Source organism: Odontesthes bonariensis, chromosome 1, assembly GCF_027942865.1.
Source record: "Odontesthes bonariensis isolate fOdoBon6 chromosome 1, fOdoBon6.hap1, whole genome shotgun sequence".
NCBI classification, from domain to species: Eukaryota; Metazoa; Chordata; class Actinopteri; order Atheriniformes; family Atherinopsidae; genus Odontesthes; species Odontesthes bonariensis.
This window is the reverse complement of record NC_134506.1, coordinates 45,538,864-45,560,707: the sequence shown is the minus strand read 5'-3', so window position 1 is coordinate 45,560,707 and position 21,844 is coordinate 45,538,864. Positions and strand designations below refer to the sequence as shown.

General features: G+C 39.0%; 1 protein-coding gene across 5 annotated transcripts in view; it reads right to left on the bottom strand.

The window, feature by feature from the left end:
* The window catches only part of shank2b (SH3 and multiple ankyrin repeat domains 2b), a 386,266-nt gene that overhangs the window by 127,530 nt on the left and 236,892 nt on the right, over positions 1–21,844 (bottom strand). The gene's annotated exons all lie outside the window — the stretch shown is intronic.

Genomic DNA, 21,844 nt, shown 5'->3' with positions numbered 1-21,844 from the left:
GGCACTTTCATTCATATGGCAGCACATTTAAAATAAAGCTAAATGCTAAAAGCTATACGCTACTTTTGGATTCATTTTTGGATTTTGCGTACAAATGCGATTAATCGTGATTAATCAGGGAAATCATGTGATTAATTAGATTAAACATTTTAATCGTTGCCCAGCCCTACTTTATATGTCTTACTATTTTCAGACGGACCTACAATGATCAGAAGGAGCGAATCTTATTGATTTGTGGGAAAAATCTCAGATGAAGCGTTTCTTACTACTGGCCGAGGGAAGTTAAAGTTTATGAATGGAAGCCTTTTGTAGCCAGCAGCCCACTTGGCTGTCGGTGGTAATTCACCTTAATGTATTTAATTGGCTTTAAGCCTCAGAGTTTCCCAGTTGCCGGTGTCATTTCTGTCATTTACAGCTTCTGACTGAAGTGTACCGGCCCACTGATCTGGGTTTAAACTGCTCCCAGCGTGCGCTCACAAAGCCCCAGAAAACTCCTGCGTGCAAAGAAAACTGCCAAATAAAGACTTTTTTTTAAACTTAATTTAGTCTACGAGCATCGATTTGAATTTGTGCTTTTTTTTTATTATCAAAGTTATATATTTATTTACATCGTGCGTTATTACTTTTTGACTGAATCAAAGCAAATAGAGGAATTTCAGAATCTAATCAAACCCACAGAGGAAATCTTTTCTGGAGAGTAATTCAATTTGGTTTCGTAATATCAACCCTGAATTTCTTCCAATTACGATTTTCCTAACGAAGTTCTGGAGAAATAAAAAAAAAAATATAAAGAATGATGACAACGCAGCTCATGGGAAACAGTCTTTGGACAGATCTCAGAGGATATTAACCCTTTGTAGTGTGGTATTTATCCCACTTTTCCCCAGCCTGTAATCATCCTCAGAGCTTCCCATCGGGATCAGAAACACCGGGTCTGGCCTGACTCGGGACACCTCTCATTTCTCACCACATCGAGCTGGGAGGCTGTTGCCATGGCGCCCAGAGGGTGACTGACAGCTGTCACCGTGTAGTTGTTAGTGTGTGTGTGTGTGTGTGTGTGAGCGAGGGAGTTGATGGCTGTGTGTTGCATTCTGAAAAATGACATGTCAAGTGGGGGCGAGGGAAAGCCACAGAGATGCTGTCATGTGTGTGGGCGGAGGCTGGGTGAGGGGGGGTGAGGTGGGGGGGGGGGGGGGGGGTGTAGGAGGGAGTGAAATGAGTGAAAGCAGAAACAAAGAACGGAAAACGCTGGAATTAAAGGAGCTTTAAAGGGGGCAGCTGGGTGGGAGCTCCAGGAAGAGCTCGACAGCTCGAGTTCGCAGAAGAGCAAAGACCTCGCTGTGGAGATAATTTGCTGCTGGGAGGATTCATCCCTCCATCAGACCCGCTGCCGCTGATTTTCAGCCCACTTCTTGTGTCCTTTGGCACAGCTCAGCCTTTTCTCCCTGTTTCCCTGTTAGAATTGAGTGTGTAGTAAAAAAAAACATGTAAACAACTGCATGAACTTTGAACTTATCTGGACTGTTGCTCGATTTTAAATTCATTTAAATTATTTCATTTGTTTCTCTTTATATTCTTTTATGTCTTTTTAATGCTTTTATTTTACGAAAAGCACTTTGAACTGTTTGTACGTGAAATGTGCTACAAATAAATTTGATCTGATTTGATTTGATTTGATTTGAACTGTTTTTTAGAAGTTATATTCTTTTACCGCAGACGAGGCCTCATACTGAAAGCACGTTTACCATTGTCCATTAAAATGGGCTGTTTGGGAAGTTTCTGAGTGCCTTCGGGAGGAGCTGCTAACGTTTCATTCCTCGTACGAGTGGCTTTGGGACAAAATTGTACGACACGAGTGGAAAAGACAAGAAAATCAAAAAGGACTGTGTCAGGTCTTTGCTGGATGTTTTCCTCTTTCTTAAGGACATCACTTTCAGATCCTGTTCATCTGCTGGAGATAGTTCTTTAGGCCTGACACTTCTTCTTCTGTCCTCCACTTGTCCAGTTTCCTCAGATGTTTTAAGGACACACTGCACACCATGCTGAGATAAGCCAAGTTTTCAGCTAACAGCTCTTTGGGAATCACCTTGTTGCTGCAGAAATCCTGTTTTCTGTCTGTCACACTGTGTTATCTTTGCTGTTTTTCACACATGCAGCTAAAGAAATGGGAACAAATCTTAATTCCAGTCTAAAACCCACAAAGAGCTTCTAGATTATTCATTTCTGGTGGCATAAAACAGTTTAATCATTTCATTTATATGAATTGTTCCATAATTAGTCATTAGATTATATCTCATATTCCTTTTTTAAGCTTTAAATTGAATCTTATTTACTTTTTCTTGATGTTGAATAACATATAATTCTTATTATTGTCTGTTTTTTTTCCTACTTTTCTACTTTTAGATGTGATAACATTCATTTTTTTGGGATTAGGATTTTTTTTAAACTGAATTTCTTATATTAATTTGACTCTTTTGGTAACTGAAAGCAGTTTTAACGTAACTGTAGAAAAAAGTTGAAACTATGAAGCTGTTTTTCACAGATGCAGCTAAAGAAATGGGAACAAATGATGTGTCTCTGTGACAGGCTGCTGGGAACAAAGTGCCTAAAGATCCAGTTTAAAACGGCTTCTTTGCTAAGTTGGACACAACACTGGTTCATCCCTTGAGTTAGGAGCCTTTTTCCTGCCTGAATGGTTCACAGCTCAGAGTTAAGTGGCTTAAACAAAGAATAAACACATCCGGTACAAGAACTGGGCTGAAAATGAATGAAAAAGCAGAAAATATCCAAAGAAAAACTTTGAACGACCTTCAGAAAACCTGAAGAACTATTGATCAGGACCACTTTAACGTTAAAAACAATACAAATGCGAGTTTGGAAATGCTCCTGAACATTGCCACTAACTGCCTGGTTTCAGTAAATAGGCCAATAGGAGCCGTGCAGAGCCGGAGCTTCGAATGTCCCTGAAATTCTAACCCTGATAGACGAGGAGTGATTAGGTCACAGACCTACATTAGTAATAATTATGTATTTCCTAATTATTACCCAGTGGGTCATCTTTTTCTGTGGGTAAGATGAATTCATTTGTCCTCTTACAGCAGATATCTGATCATGACTGAATGTAAATGTACTTTATTTATGCAGCCCTTTACAGACAATCCTTACGGTGTACCAAAGTGTTTTACAGCAGGTAATAAATAAAGAGAAGAAGAAGTAAAAACAAATAAAAACAATAAAAGAACACTGAAAGCAATAAAATATAACAAAATCTAATAAGATAAAATAAGATAAAAGTCTCATCATGCTACTGGGTATTAAAGCCAGCCTAAATAAGCAGGTTTTTAGCCCAGATCTGAAGAGGCCCAGGTCAGAAATAAGACGCAGCTGGACGGGGGGCTTATTCCAGAGCCTGGGGGCAGCTTTGGGAAAAGGCTCGCTCACCCCAGGGTTTGTATTCTGACCTGGGCACTTCCAGCAGAAACTGATCTGTTGGCCTCAGAGCTCTACCAGGACTGTTAAAAGCTCAGATAAATACGACGGGGCGAGGCCGTTAAGAGCTTTAAAAACATACATTAAAAGTTTAAAATCAACTCTATTAAGGATAGGAAGCCGATGGAGGGAGTTAAGAACAGGAGTGATGCACTGGAAAAAAATGCCCCTCCAAAAATAAGTAAAAAAACAACAAAAACAAGACGTTTTTGCTTGAAATAAGCAAAAAAATCTGCCAATGGAACTAGTGAAAATCGGCTTGTCAAGATTTCTTGAAATAAAATGTGATATTTAGGACTTTTGAGATAAAAGTGATCCTGAAATTAGCTTAAAAACCTCTTCAAATGTAAAAAAAAACCTTGTTTCATATGATATGTGACTCAAAACAATATGTTTTCAAGACTTTTTCACTTAACAAGATATTCCAGATGTATTGTCTTCCAACAAGTCCCTATATCTGGCTGAAATAGCACTTGTTAGGCAGTTGTGTCTTATATTAAGTGTAATGAGATACTCAATGAGACAAATATACTTGCTAAGATTTAGATTTTTTCCAGTGTGTGCACACGTCTGTTGGTGTTGGTTAAAGACGGGCAGCAGCGTTCTGCACCAGCTGAAGGCGGCTGAGAGAAGACTGGGAGACGCCCACATAAAGAGCATTAAAACAGTCTGACCTTCAACTTATCAGGGCACGGACGGCTTTCTCAAGGTCATGACGACTTAAAAACATTTTAACTTTGGCCAGGAGACGCAGCTGGAAAAAAAAATAGTCCTGACGACGTTGTTCATTTGTTTGTCCGACCTCAGATCAGAGGTCAAAGGTCAAAGGTCACTCCCAGATTTTAAGGTCTTTATTTAAACTTCTATCCACTGTTTTATTTTGTCAAGCGTTAAATGTGCAAACATCACGGTTTTCAAATGCTCAAAAAAATACATTGTGTAAAACTTTTACATTTTCCACGTTGCCATGACGACATGTCACAAACTGAGGTTGAACTGAGCTTTGAAGACGAGGTGCCAAAGCCAGCCGTCACAGTGTCCCCAAACACAATGCATTCAGCTTTGTCATCATTTAAATGAAGAACATTTTGGGCCAACCACTGCTTGATATCAGCAATACAATGAAACAAAGAACATTGTGCACTGTTACTGTTTGGCTTGAATGGGGGCTTAAATGACCAAAATCAAAGATAAATGAATGAAAAGTACAGAAATTGCTCAGAAAATGAATTAAGAAACCAATTTGAGCCTCTTTGTTTCAAAAATATCTTTTTCAGTCTGTGTCAGACTCAAAGTTTTTCTGTCACTTTGGTGTCTGACCTCTCAGATTAAGCTCTTACTTACGGTGATAATGTTCTTCAAGGGTTAAAACAAGTCCAACTGATCTAAAAAGAGGCAGCGCCTCGCAGCCCTGGGATGGAAGAGCGGAGCGAGGGCATCCCTGCACGCCCTAAGCGGGTCAATGTGAATACAGGTGGAAATGAATGAGCCGGTGATGTATTTCTGGGATATTTTTGATCAAAGCGCGTCACAGATATTCACTCAAAGCTCGGAGAATTGAGTCATCATCCTTAAACATGCAGCAAAATGTACTAAATCTGTAATAAATTCATATAGCTGCTTTCATTTCTTAAAGGGGAACTGCGGTATTTTCAACATTAAGCCTCTTTTCTGAGTCGTCTGCAATGTTTTAGAACCCCCCTCACCGCTTTTTTGATGTTTACTGCTGTCTCCGGTATTTGCCTAATTTTGATTCTTCTCAACCTGCTTCAGAACGGCAAGTCATGTGCATGTCTACAAAGGTCCGTAAGAGCACAATAAATGTCCGTTTTCAATATAATCAACTCACCGGAGTGGTTACTGGTGTGCACTGGTAATCCATATCAAATTTCATGGCGAAAAGTTGCTTCTGTCGTGTTTTATTTGGCAGCTCGTTCATGCTCGCACTATTTTCTTAGCGGTGGCGGAGTAATATCAACGAACATCCAGTACAAAATGTCAAATAAAACACGACAGAAGCAACTTTTCGCCACGAAATTTGATATGGATTACCAGTGCACACCAGTAACCACTCCGGTGAGTTGATTATATTGAAAACGGACGTTTATGGTGCTCTTACGGACCTTTGTAGACATGCGCATGACTTGCCGTTCTGAAGCAGGTTGAGAAGAATCAAAATTAGGCAAATACCGGAGACAGCAGTAAACATCAAAAAAGCGGTGAGGGGGGTTCTAAAACATTGCAGACGACTCAGAAAAGAGGCTTAATGTTGAAAATACTGGAGTTCCCCTTTAACTGTACACATTTAACTCCTATTCATTTACCTTGTCATTCATTTTTAAATATAATTTAATTAATTTGCGCTTTTTTAAATCAACAGATTTACTTTAAACTAACAAAAACGTTTTACTGATATCCAAATAAATAGTGACTCCTCTGTGCTGGCTCATAAGTGCAATATTGTGTTTAAATACAAAGCCATATTGTTTTTCTATTTAGTATTTATACTTTTTTTTATATAGTACACACTGTCCCTTTATAGTTTTATTGTTACATGTCTGCACTGAAAGGCCTGCACCTTACTTTTTGTTGTACTCGTTACAATGACAATAAAGAAAATCTCTGAATCTAAAATTTGGATGGATTCACGCTGCCTCTCAGTTCCAGCGCTGGTTCGAAGTGTTAAACTGTGCCACGTCTTTTTAGCTTGTTCGTCATAACTGTTAGAACAACTCCGTCCTCCGTGTTGTCACTCGCAGTCATTATATCATCTTTCCTGCTGATGTGTGCGTCTGAGAGGGAGGTTTTCAGTTCATTTAACAAGTAGATTTATCAAATCAAATTCAAATCAAATTTATTTATATAGCACATTTCATGTACAAACAGTTCAAAGTGCTTCACATAAAATAAAAGCAGTGCAGCAGGGAGTGGAAGAAGCATTATAAATACATAAAAGAATATAAAGAGAAACAAATAAAATCATTTAAATGAATTTAAAAAACCAGCCACAGTCCAGATAAGTTCAAAGATATCGTGCAGATTTCATGCATAGACACATGAGAACAGAAATGTCTTTAACCTGGATTTAAAAATGTCTCCATTTGGTGAAAGTTTAATCTCCACTGGCAGTTTGTTCCACTTGTTTGCAGCATAACAGCTAAATGCTGCTTCTCCATGTTTAGTCTGGACTCTGGACTGGACCAGCTGGCCTGAGTAAAGATGATGTGCAGCCACTCAGCATTTCGTATTCAGAATTAATCTGCTGTTATTTCAGTGAATTAGTTCTGCTGACATGGATGAAAACTAAATCAACTTTCATGGAAAACAAGTCAGCAAACATCCTCTGGTGACACTGCTGTGATGCGGAGTTAATCACACAGCTCAGGCCTGATAAATCCGTCAATCAGAGCCCCCACGGTCATCTTTACAGCACTCTGTGGGGACCCAGGAGTCATTATTACCTCCTGCAAACACGCTGATAAAGCAGTCACATACCTGCTTTCAGAGGTGGGTAGTAACCAGTTACATTTACTTGAGTAAGTTTTTGAAAACATTATACTTCTAGGAGTAGTTTTAAATCTCTATACTTTTTACTTTTCCTTGAGTAGATGTGTGCAGCAGAAACTGTCCTCTTACTCCGCTACATTAGGCTACAATGAGCTGGTTACTTTTCTTCTTACCTCTTTGGTATTCTACGCCTCATTATTTTTATCCCCCCGCGTACGCCTCATTTTAATGTTTTATTCTGACAGAGAGAGAGACTTCCACCAAAGGCTCTACCACCTGACTGTGTTCCACCAATCAGACGCAGCCGTGCAGTCTGGTCACGTGACCGTACTCGATCTCAGCGGCGGGTTAGCTTTAGCATTAGCAGTCGTAGCAAACAAACAAAGAAACAGATGAAAAATGTCAGAACCAACGGTGGGAAATGAAGACGCAGACGAGGCCTCATACTGAAAGCATGTTTACCTTACAAAGAGTGAGAAACAGCAGCTACATTATGTGTCTTCTGTGGCAACCAAAACAAACGCACATTTCAGCAGAAACTCAACATCTAACTTGAGGAAACACGTAGCGCTAAGTTTCCTAAACTCGTTTTTCCCCCCATGGATAGGTGAATGTTTGTTTTTTAGGTTACATATGGGTTACATATGTTTTAAACATTTCCTAAGTCTCTTTTATTTTTTATTGAAATACTTGAATTGACCTAAATTATTTTTATTATTTATTTTAATAAACTGATCAAACCAAACCGATCAATGAATGAGCTCAATGCAGCATCAGATCATGTTAAATTGTTTTGTTCATCCACAGCTTGAAACGCATCAGATTCACAATTAAGGCTCAAAGACTTTTGTCAGTTTATCAAAGACTGTAACATTCCTACATTTTGTATCCAGTAGAGCTAAAGTTGCTCAAATGACTGTAAAATGACTGTAAAATGACTGCATTTTAATGGCTGCAGAAGCAGCAGAAGCAGCAGAAGCAGCAGAAGCAGCAGTTGCAGCTTGTAACATGCTTCATGCTTTGCACTGTGAGATATTGCACAACCGTTAGATGCCACCAAGCATTTATCTGCGTGTAGGAGAGAGTGGGCACCACAGGACACCAACTTTTCCCCTTTCAGCTGCAGTTGGTTAGGGTTTGTCAAAGAAGATTCATGGTTAGGTTTACATTAATTTAATTAAAACCAATTTTATCCAAACCAAGCGAGGACACTTTGTGGGGGGGGCAGGGAACTTCTTACACTACAGTTACAACTAAAGATCAATAACACTGTTAGTGATTTAAAAACGTAAAGATATGTCACAGTTTAGGAGCCTGTATTATGACACGTGGACACATGCACATGTGCCTGTAACATAACGATGTGTGACTGGGATGCTGAGACACATTCCACCCCACAGAACAACACTGTAAACTCTTGTAATTTCACATAACTATCAAACTTCCTTTCCCTCCGCGAGCCCCAGAGCTTCATAGTGAAGCGTGTCAAAAGGCACGATGGTGAGGTTTATGTTGCTGCTGAAGCAACTGTCCTCCCCCGTCGCTGTTTCCCTCCTTTCATCTCCTCTGTCACTCGTCTTCTCCATCCCCTCCACCCTCGCGCCAAACCCCTCATTCTGCGCTTTTATTCTTCCATCTTCGGCGGCCCCCTCCTCCCTTACACTCCTCTTCCTCCCGTCCTCATTCTACATATCATCTACGCTTTCATCCTCACATCTTCTCGACGTATAGAAAAAACGGAGAATCTCTCCTTTTTCCTTCTTCAACGTTGGACCAAGGCTGAGCTTCAGTGCGGGTTAGTGTTCAAACCAAAACTGATCAAAACAAAGTGATCAAACCAAACTGATGAACCCAAACCGATCAAACCAAACTGATCAAACCAAACTGATCAAACCAAACTGATCAAACCAAACTGATCAAACCAAACTGATCAAACCAAACCGATTAAACCAAACCGATTAAACCAATCAAACCAAACCAATTAACCCAAACTGATCAAACCAAACCAATTAACCCAAACTGATCAACCCAAACTGATCAAACCAAACTAATCAAACCAAACTGATCAAACCAAACTAATCAAACCAAACTAATCAAACCAAACTGATTAAACCAAACTAATCAAACCAAACTGATTAAACCAAACTAATCAAACCAAACTGATCAAACCAAAGTGATCAAACCAAACTGATCAAACCAAAGTGATTAAACCAAACTAATCAAACCAAACTGATCAAACCAAACTGATCAAACCAAACTGATTAAACCAAACTAATCAAACCAAACTGATCAAACCAAAGTGATCAAACCAAACCGATCAAACCAAAGTGATCAAACCAAAGTGATCAAACCAAACTAACCAAACCAAACTGATCAAACCAAACTAACCAAACCAAACTGACCAAACCAAACTAACCAAACCAAAGTGATCAAACCAAACTAACCAAACCAAACTGATCAAACCAAACTAACCAAACCAAACTGATCAAACCAAACTGATCAAACCAAACTGATTAAACCAAACTGATTAAACCAAACTGATCAAACCAAACTGATCAAACCAAACTGATCAAACCAAACTGATCAAACCAAACTAACCAAACCAAACTGATCAAACCAAACTGATCAAACCAAACTGATCAAACCAAACTGATCAAACCAAACTAACCAAACCAAACTGATCAAACCAAACTGATCAAACCAAACTGATTAAACCAAACTGATTAAACCAAACTGATCAAACCAAACTGATCAAACCAAACTAACCAAACCAAACTGATCAAACCAAACTGATCAAACCAAACTGATCAAACCAAACTGATCAAACCAAACTAACCAAACCAAACTGATCAAACCAAACTAACCAAACCAAACTGATCAAACCAAACTAACCAAACCAAACTGATCAAACCAAACTGATCAAACCAAACTGATCAAACCAAACTAACCAAACCAAACTGATCAAACCAAACTGATCAAACCAAACTGATCAAACCAAACTGATCAAACCAAACTAACCAAACCAAACTGATCAAACCAAACTGATCAAACCAAACTGATCAAACCAAACTGATTAAACCAAACTGATCAAACCAAACTAATCAAACCAAACTAACCAAACCAAACTGATTAAACCAAACTGATCAAACCAAACTGATTAAACCAAACTGATCAAACCAAACTGATTAAACCAAACTGATTAAACCAAACTGATCAAACCAAACTAACCAAACCAAACTGATCAAACCAAACTGATCAAACCAAACTGATTAAACCAAACTGATCAAACCAAACTGATCAAACCAAACTAACCAAACCAAACTGATCAAACCAAACTAACCAAACCAAACTAACCAAACCAAACTGATCAAAACAAAATGATCAAACCCAACTAACCAAACAAAACTGATCAAACCAAACCGATCAAACCAAACTGATTAAACCAAACTGATCAAACCAAACTGATCAAACCAAACTGATCAAACCAAACTAATCAAACAAAACTGATCAAACCAAACTGATCAAACCAAACTAATCAAACCAAACTGATTAAACCAAACTGATCAAACCAAACTAATCAAACCAAACTGATCAAACCAAACTGATCAAACCAAACTAATCAAACCAAACTGACCAAACCAAACCGATCAAACCAAACTAATCAAACCAAACTGATCAAACCAAACTAACCAAACCAAACTGATCAAACCAAACTGATCAAACCAAACTGATCAAACCAAACTGATTAAACCAAACTGATTAAACCAAACTGATTAAACCAAACTGATCAAACCAAATTAATCAAACCAAACCAAACTGACCAAACCAAACTGATCAAACCAAACTGATCAAACCAAACTGATTAAACCAAACTGATTAAACCAAACTGATTAAACCAAACTGATCAAACCAAATTAATCAAACCAAACCAAACTGACCAAACCAAACTAACCAAACCAAACTGATCAAACAAAACTGATTAAACCAAACTGACCAAACCAAACTAACCAAACCAAACTGATCAAACCAAACTGATCAAACCAAACTGATTAAACCAAACTGATTAAACCAAACTGATCAAACCAAACTAATCAAACCAAACCAAACTGACCAAACCAAACTAACCAAACCAAACTGATCAAACCAAACTGATTAAACCAAACTGACCAAACCAAACTAACCAAACCAAACTAATCAAACCAAACTGATTAAACCAAACTGATTAAACCAAACTAATCAAACCAAACTGACCAAACCAAACTAACCAAACCAAACTGATCAAACCAAACTGATTAAACCAAACTGATTAAACCAAACTGATCAAACCAAACTAACCAAACCAAACTGATCAAACCAAACTAATCAAACCAAACTGATCAAACCAAACTAACCAAACCAAACTGATCAAACCAAACCGATCAAACCAAACTGATCAAACCAAACTAATCAAACCAAACTGATCAAACCAAACTAACCAAACCAAACTGATCAAACCAAACTGATCAAACCAAACTGATCAAACCAAACTGATTAAACCAAACTGATTAAACCAAACTGATCAAACCAAACTGATCAAACAAAACTAATCAAACCAAACTGATCAAACCAAACTGATCAAACCAAACTAATCAAACCAAACTGACCAAACCAAACTAACCAAACCAAACTGATCAAACCAAACTGATTAAACCAAACTGATTAAACCAAACTGATCAAACCAAACTAACCAAACCAAACTGATCAAACCAAACTAATCAAACCAAACTGATCAAACCAAACTAACCAAACCAAACTGATCAAACCAAACTAATCAAACCAAACTGATTAAACCAAACTGATTAAACCAAACTAATCAAACCAAACCAAACGAATCAAACCAAACTGATCAAACCAAACTGATCAAACCAAACTAACCAAACCAAACTAACCAAACCAAACTGATTAAACCAAACTGATCAAACCAAACTAATCAAACCAAACTGATTAAACCAAACTAATCAAACCAAACCAAACTGATCAAACCAAACTGATCAAACCAAACTGATCAAACCAAACTGATTAAACCAAACTAATCAAACCAAACCAAACCAATCAAACCAAACTGATCAAACCAAACTGATCAAACCAAACTGATTAAACCAAACTAATCAAACCAAACAAACAAATCAAACCAAAATGATCAAACCAAACTAATCAAACCAAACTGATTAAACCAAACTAATCAAACCAAACTGATCAAACCAATAAAACCAAACTAATCAAACCAAACTAATCAAACCAAAATGATCAAACCAAACTAATCAAACCAAACTGATTAAACCAAACTGATCAAACCAAACTGATCAAACCAATTAAACCAAACTAATCAAACCAAACTGATCAAACCAAACTGATCAAACCAATTAAACCAAACTAATCAAACCAAACTAATCAAACCAAACTAACCAAACCAAACTAATCAAACCAAACTAATCAAACAAACTAATCAAACCAAACTAATCAAACCAAACTGATCAAAACAAACTAATCAAACCAAACTAATCAAACCAAACTAACCAAACCAAACTAATCAAACCAAACTAATCAAACAAACTAATCAAACCAAACTAATCAAACCAAACTAATCAAACCAAACTAATCAAACCAAACTGATTAAACCAAACTAATCAAACCAAACTGATCAAACCAAACTGATCAAACCAAACTGATCAAACCAAACTGATCAAAACAAACTAATCAAACCAAACTAATCAAACCAAACTAATCAAACCAAACTGATTAAACCAAACTAATCAAACCAAACTGATCAAACCAAACTGATCAAACCAAACTGATCAAACCAAACTGATCAAAACAAACTAACCAAACCAAACTGATTAAACCAAACTAATCAAACCAAACTGATCAAACCAATTAAACCAAACTAATCAAACCAAACTAATCAAACCAAACTGATCAAACCAAACTGATCAAACCAATTAAACCAAACTAACCAAACCAAACTAATCAAACCAAACTAATCAAACAAACTAATCAAACCAAACTGATTAAACCAAACTAATCAAACCAAACTGATCAAACCAAACTGATCAAACCAAATTGATCAAAACAAACTAATCAAACCAAACTAATCAAACCAAACTAATCAAACCAAACTGATTAAACCAAACTAATCAAACCAAACTAATCAAACCAAACTGATCAAACCAAACTGATCAAAACAAACTAATCAAACCAAACTGATTAAACCAAACTAACCAAACCAAACTAATCAAACCAAACTAATCAAACAAACTAATCAAACCAAACTGATTAAACCAAACTAATCAAACCAAACTGATCAAACCAAACTGATCAAACCAAACTAATCAAACCAAAATGATCAAACCAAACTAATCAAACCAAACTGATTAAACCAAACTAATCAAACCAAACTGATCAAACCAATTAAACCAAACTAATCAAACCAAACTAATCAAACCAAACTAACCAAACCAAACTAATCAAACAAACTAATCAAACCAAACTGATTAAACCAAACTAATCAAACCAAACTGATCAAACCAAACTGATCAAACCAAACTGATCAAACCAAACTAACCAAACCAAACTAATCAAACCAAACTAATCAAACAAACTAATCAAACCAAACTGATTAAACCAAACTAATCAAACCAAACTGATCAAACCAAACTGATCAAACCAAACTGATCAAACCAAACTAACCAAACCAAACTAACCAAACCAAACTAACCAAACCAAACTAATCAAACAAACTAATCAAACCAAACTGATTAAACCAAACTAATCAAACCAAACTGATCAAACCAAACTGATCAAACCGAACTGATCAAACCAAACTAATCAAACCAAACTGATTAAACCAAACTAATCAAACCAAACTGATCAAACCAAACTGATCAAACCAAACTAATCAAACCAAACTAATCAAACAAACTAATCAAACCAAACTGATTTAACCAAACTAATCAAACCAAAACTGATTAAACCAAACCGATCAAACCAAACTGATCAAACCAAACTAATATATCTAATAATACCCCAGAGACGCATGCTGCTGCACAGACGGACGCAGATGTCCACGAACACGGTTTTCTGAATGAACTCACAAACACACACAGCTACATCATAAGGAATGCATACAAACGTGAGCGCATTTGCAAAAGTGTCTGCAAGCAACCATAGCAACGGTTGCCGTAGCTACAATAGGAAGCCGGTCCTTTTTGATGGCATGTTTCCCAGAGGCAACCGTCATACATTTTCCATGGGGGGAAGGTGAGATGGGATGTATACAGTATATATATGCAGTACAGTACGAGGAAATGTAGGGAGGAAGCTCTGGATCTGCAGCTCTCTACAAGAATTTCTCAAGTTCTCGCCTTTATTTCTTGTCATGGATATATTTTTTTATCATCCCCCTCCTGGGTTTAGCAATATCTGGCCTTTAAGTAAAGGAAATGAGTTTGAATTTAGATGTTTCAGCAGCAGAAAGCAGCTAAGAAAAACCCACTACTACTTAAAACAGCTCTGCTCGGGTACAAGTCTCTTCGTGGTCCAGCACCACAGTGCATCTCTGACATGTTAGAGCCACAGACCTCTTCTGTGGAACCAGCTGCCAGTTTGGGAGGCAGAGCCTTCAGTTATCAGGCCCCTCTCTGTGGAACCAGCTGCCAGTTTGAGAGGCAGATCCTTCAGTTATCAGGCCCCTCTCTGTGGAACCAGCTGCCAGTTTGGGAGGCAGAGCCTTCAGTTATCAGGCCCCTCTCTGTGGAACCAGCTGCCAGTTTGGGAGGCAGAGCCTTCGGTTATCAGGCCCCTCTCTGTGGAACCAGCTGCCAGTTTGGGAGGCAGAGCCTTCAGTTATCAGGCCCCTCTCTGTGGAACCAGCTGCCAGTTTGGGAGGCAGAGCCTTCAGTTATCAGGCCCCTCTCTGTGGAACCAGCTGCCAGTTTGGGAGGCAGAGCCTTCGGTTATCAGGCCCCTCTCTGTGGAACCAGCTGCCAGTTTGGGAGGCAGAGCCTTCAGTTATCAGGCCCCTCTCTGAGGAACCAGCTGCCAGTTTGGGAGGCAGAGCCTTCAGTTATCAGGCCCCTCTCTGTGGAACCAGCTGCCAGTTTGGGAGGCAGAGCCTTCAGTTATCAGGCCCCTCGCTGTGGAATAAGCTGCCAGTAAATGTCCAGGAAGCAGACACCCTTTCCACTTTTAAGATCAGGATTAAAACTTTCCTTTTTGATAAAGCTTATAGTTAGGGATGGCTCAGGTGACCCTGAAACATCCCATAGTTAAGCTGCAATTGCTTTCCTTAGCTAGGAAACTGTTTTTGATTTGGCTCTATATGAATGATTATGATTATTTTAAAAATATTTATGATTACAATGAATTGAATTCCAATTGGCTTGAATTGGACTTTATTATCTAAGTGCCTTGAGATGACATTTGTTGTATTTGGCGCTATATAAATAAAACTGAATTGAATTGAATTGAAATCCCTTCTGCCGGTCTTCAATTCGCACGTTTTTTTCTCTTAAAGCTGTGTGCAGCGCCTTCATTCTGAAATGGATCATAAATGGTCCGTTCTCTCAAACCCCAGGAAACGACTCCAGCTGTTCTTTCCTGCTTTCCCGTTGGAAGTTAAAACTCAAACGTGCTGCTACTACTGTGCACAGAGAAGAAGCAACCAGAGGGCATAGTTGGGTCGTCATAGAGGTGGTTTCCAGTCGGAGAAAAACAGCTTTAACAGCTGAACCGTCCTGACCGACGCTGCCTTTCCACAGCGAGTCAACGTTAGCATCAACATCAGCGTCCAGCCGCGTCGTGTCATGCTAACAGCACACCCTGCTGATCTGAACCGGACTCCATGAATTCCCACAAATGCTGCAGCCGTTTGACCCACGTCTGGAGCTTTGTTGCAGCAAAAAGCCTGTTAACAGGGGTAAAAATTAGGGAGATTTTGAACTGGTAGTGTTGATGATGTCTTCATTTGGGATAAACCCATCAGTAAAACGGAGGCAGATGCAGTTTCACAGGTATTCCGTCTGCTGAGGTGAAGGTATTCTACAGCAATTCATCCAAAGCTCAGCTGATAGGAGAAGCTTTTATAAAGATGCAGATGTGTGAAGCTCATTCTTCTGAAACGACACATCATTACACTTTCTCTTTAAATTTGTATACTTCCAACCAGAGATGGGGACTCGAGTCACTGACTTGGACTCGAGTCGCTGTTTTGGACTCGAGTCGCTGTTTTGATGACTTGTGACTTGACTTGATAAAAAATAAAAGACTTCACTGGAAAAAATCAAAGTCTTACCAAGTATATTTGTCCAATTTCTAGTCAAAATATCTCATTGCACTTAATATAAGACACAACTGCCTAACAAGCACCATTTCAGCCAGATATAGGGACTTGTTTGAAGACAATACATCTGGAATATCTTGTTAAATGAAAAAGTCTTGAAAATAAATTGTTTTGAGTCACATATCATATGAAACAAGCTTTTTTTGACATTTGAATGTGAGCTGGCTCGCTCACCCCAGGGTTTGTATTCTGACCTGGGCACTTCCAGCAGAAACTGATCTGTTGGCCTCAGAGCTCTACCAGGACTGTTAAAAGCTCAGATAAATAGGATGGGGCGAGGCCGTTAAGAACTTTAAAAACCAACATTAAAAGTTTAAAATCAGTTCCATAAAGGACAGGAAGCCGATGGAGGGAGCTAAGAACAGGAGTGATGTGCACACGTCTGTTGGTGTTGGTTAAAGACGGGCAGCAGCGTTCTGCACCAGCTGAAGGCGGCTGAGAGAAGACTGGGAGACGCCCACATAAAGGGCATTAAAACAGTCTGACCTTCAACTTATCAGGGCATGGACGGCTTTCTCAAGGTCATGACGACTTAAAAACATTTTAACTTTGGCCAGGAGACGCAGCTGGAAAAAACTAGTCCTGACGACATTGTTCATTTGTTTGTCCGACCTCAGATCAGAGGTCAAAGGTCACTCCCAGATTTCTGACAGTTGAACTAAGCTTTGAAGACATGGGCTGTGTTCCAAACCGCATACTGCATACTTCCATACTTCCATACTACATACTGATCAATCAGACAGTATGCAGAGCGTTTACCCACAATGCATTTCTCTCCTGCCCGAGCCGAAATCAGCCGGCCTGAAGCTGATTTCCCTTAAGCTCTAAACTCTGTAAACTTTAGCAACATTTGAAACATTTTCAGGTGAGAAAGTAGTCGTTTAGATCCCCAACGTGTTGAAAACCTGACAAAATACCGGCTGTTTACAATTTTGTTCCCACGAATTCGGCGCTACTAAAGCTAGCCGCAGTGAGCAACGCACTTCCGGTTATTTTCACAAAATAAAATACCCGTTGCCTTTTATCATAGGGAAAGCCATTACCATACAATTGGTGCTTTTGTTTTGAAAACAGGAAGTGAACCTACCCTCGTTGTAGCTAGCTTGAAACTGCAGTTTTGACAGGAAATGACGATCGGCGACGTCACGTTACGTTGCATCTTGGGTAGTTTGAGTATGAGTAGTAACCTCATGATGCATACCCAACATTTCGGAGAATCTAGTATGCATCCAGTAACTTAAAAAAAGTTAAAGTTAGTAGGAGTAGTGGGAGTAGTAGGAGTAGTAGGAGAAGTAGGCGGTTTCGAACACAGCCAAGGTGCCAAAATGACAGCTTGGGTTGGAATCTCATTTTCATTTCATTTATTTATTTATTTAAAACAGGGACAATGCACAAAAGCATTAATGGTGAAAGAAGAGATGCCTTGTGCCAGGTTGTAGCAACATTTGCTAATTTGCACCTGTAGTCCCTCTGGGCACGTAAAGGTAAAAACAGATTAAGATTGTAAAATATGACAGATAAAAGTAACATGCAGACCATAATATTTTAAGAATAGACAAAATACACTGGCAAAAAAGAAAAAAGAGAAAGGAAAACAGGAAACAAGGGCACCAAAATCATGAAGTGCACAATAGGGATCAACAGCACATACTCTCTCTTACTCTCATCACACATTCAAACACAAACACAGATTATATCTAAACCAGAGATACTCATTGCGCGGCTCGCACTCGCATAGTAGCTTATAACAATATGGTAACAATAACAATACATTTTTTCAAATAACACACAGCGAATACTGCACAGTATTAAGTATTTTTATTAAGTTTGCGTTTTTGTAGTATTAAGTATTTTTATTAAGTATTAATTAAGGCTTAATGGTGTTTCCTAAAGGGGGAACTGTTAAACCTGGCAACGCAGCCCACTTAGCGCACGCTAGCTCCTTTAGCCAGCGCGAGATGCAGGCACAATGGATCGGTTTTTAATTAAAAAAGGGCAAAAAACAGCACAAAAACCATGCTCATCCTGAATGTCTCACTATGATTACAACAACAAACTACAAATACAACATGAAGAAAGTCGAGGACATGCACGCCAGCTTCTGCTCATCCCAGTATTAAAGGGGAACTCCGGGGCATTTGAAGCGTGTTTCCATTGCTAGAGGTTGTCAAATACTGCTAGTAGGACACAGAGAGGTGCAAATCTGCGCTCCCTGTGTGAAGATCGCTCTGTCCGCACAGCATGTCATGCGAGGCTAATACGTGGTGGCTAAGGGGCAAGCGCTAACCCTACCACGTAAAACAACAACTTGCACACAGCAGAAACGTCACACCACTTTATAAACCATCCGACAATAAAGTCACAAGCCTTACCATCAAAACCATATGCATGGTTCTCACATTACTGGCATGGGGACGTTACAAAACAACTTTATAAACAGCATGTAACTCACCGGCTGGTTGTAGGCAATATTACTGGGCATGTATTGTTGTAATGTTTTAAATACTTGAACGCAGTTTTTCTAGAGAATATAATTGTTTTGTATATGGGATTATCGTCCATCGACTCTTTTGGGCTTTCACATGCGCGAGCCTACAACCAGCGGTGAGTGACATGCTGTTTATAAAGTTGTTTTGTAACGTCCCCATGCCAGTAATGTGAGAACCATGCATATGGTTTTGATGGTAAGGCTTGTGACTTTATTGTCGGATGGGTTATAAAGTGGTGTGACGTTTCTGCAGTGTGCAAGTTGTTGTTTTACGTGGAAGGGTTAGCGCTTGCCCCTTAGCCACCACGTATTAGCCTCGCATGACACGCTGTGCGGACAGAGCGATCTCCACACAGGGAGCACAGATCTGGACCTCTCTGTGTCCTACTAGCAGTATTTGACAACCTCTAGCAATGGAAACACGCTTCAAATGCCCCGGAGTTCCGCTTTAAGGTAAATGTGGTCTGAATTGAAAATGTATTGGCTGTGTTGTCGTAAAAGTGGCTCTTCCCTTGATTTTGCTCTGCCAATGTGGCTCTTGTGAAAAAAATAGTGAGTATCACTGGTCTAACATATAAAGTGACGGTAAAATATTTCATACAGTCATGTGAACCATTAACTATGGAAGTTTTTCTCTGCCATCAGAGTTTGAATACGAATTGAATTTTTACAGCATCAAAATCAGACTTTGAATTTGGAAAACCAACAGTGTAAAAAAAAATCAATTTCTAAAAACAAAAATCAGAGTAAAAAAAATCAACATCTAAAAAAATTCAGTGGAAAAAGAACCAGACTCAACATGCGGGTAAACAGGGAGAAGCAATCGATCCCTGCCTCAATTCATCAGGGGCGTATCTAGCCATTTTGGGGCCCTAGGCAAAATATAGACATGGGGCCCTCATTTTTTAAATACACACATAAAACAAATTACCATCCCAATACCCTTACTTTAAATTGAGATTAAAGAATCGCAATAAACCAATACTGCACTGCCACTAACAATGGTATCAACTCTCCACAGTAAAATCAGTTTCAGATTTCTCCAGCATTTGCCAAAATTATATGTTTATTATTCAGATCAAACGAGAGAGAGAGATTAGAATTTCCATGACACAAGTAAGTTACATGTGAAAATGAAATAATGTTTTCACAGCCAGAGATACAAAATGATCTTATGCTTAACAGAACTAAAATACAAAATGGACATGAGTAAAACCACCATTTACATTTACCAATGAAAGGACCAACGAAAAGATTTTGTGTGTGGACAGGAATAACAGTGGTTCAGTGTTTGCTTTGAAAGCAAAATCAAGCCATAGGAATGATTTAGAAATTTGAGGACTTCCCAGCATTTTACAAAATTCCAGCATTATCCTAGAAGTAAAGCCCTCCCTCAAAGGCCTGCCTGCCAAAGTATTTTGTGATTTTTTTATTTTTTAAAAGGCTTAGACAGGCTGGATATAGATAGATACTGTAGCTGGCTAGTTAGATATAGGCCTACACAATTTAGTAACTAAATGTGTATTGATACTTCAAATAAGTCTTTGATACGTTTTGCTTTATTTTATAACAGCATTTAACCTACAGAAATAAAATGCAGATGATGGCGCGTTCACCTACCTCCACATATTTTACAGTCATTAAGTCCGCCGTGGGCAATACTGAAGTCACTATTGCATACAGTGCACCTCGCACGGTGTCATCATTCTTCACCTTCACTAGACATGGATATATAGTATATTCTGCTGTAAAATGAGTCTTATATTTTCGTTTTTTACTCGAGGATTCACCCTTTGCCATTTGGCAGGATGCACAGTTTTGAGTGGTAACTTAGGTGACTGTCAGAGAGTAAATCGAAGCCCTCCCACAATGAACGTTTTTGGCTTATTTTGCTGACTAAACCAATCAGCGCACCCTCTGACCAGCAGTCGCCCTGAGCAGAGCATCGCTTTGGACAGATACGCACAGGTTTCACAAGCAACCTCTCCCCACCTCTCTCTCTCTCTCTCTCTCTCTCTCTCTCTCTCTCTCTCTCTCTCTCGTGCCGGCGCAGTCGAAACGCGCATGGTGCACGAGTTATTGTGTTGCCTGCACGCTCTCACTCGCATTGAAAAAAAAAAAAAAAAAAACACTCCCTCGCACTGGGATGGCAGACCCCTTTTCAGGGGTGGCGACTGCCACCCCGTGCCGCCCTGGTAGTTTTGCGCGTCTGAGAGTTTCTCAGAGTCTGTTACTACGGTAACTGACCGAGAGGTTAAGTTACCTCTCTTTGTGAAACAGGCTAGAGTTAGCCCTCTTTCTCGGGGTTGAGTTACCTCCCTTTGTGAAACGGAAAACTCAGAGTTTCCCTGATTTCAGGGTTAACCAACTCAGAGTTTTCACTAAACCTGCTTCGTGAAACGGACCTCTGGTCAATCATGGAGCATTATAAATAAATATAGCATTATAAATAAATATCCAAGTCAAGTATCAATGTTTTTTGAATGATTACCTTCTCTCTTTCTCCCTATCTTCTTTTTCTCTGTCTGTATCCCTGTTACTCTTCATCTGTGTCCCTGGTTTGCCTTCAAGCTCCTCTGCTTCACACCTGTCTCACTCATCTCTTCTTCATGTGCTTTTCCTGCCCTTTATCAGGTCTCATTCTCTCATTTTTTCAGCAGTGCATCTGCAATTCTTTTGTTCTCTGTCCGCTTCTTTCTTTTAGCATTACCACTATCATAACTCCGCTTCATTTTTCACCGAGTCGCACACAGTTCCCTCGCTTTGATTTGAAATCACGTTATGTCGCACATTGCTACGTCATCATATTCTGGACTAGTCCAATGCACAATGGATGGGGGCATGTGTGGTTGGACAATTATTATTTAGGCATTAGTTCGGTGTTATGCTGATATGTCTGTTTTTTTTCATAGAAATATGTTTTTTTAATTTACATAAGTAACAAATTAACATTAGTTTTTTTGTGTATTTACTTTGGCTGGGAC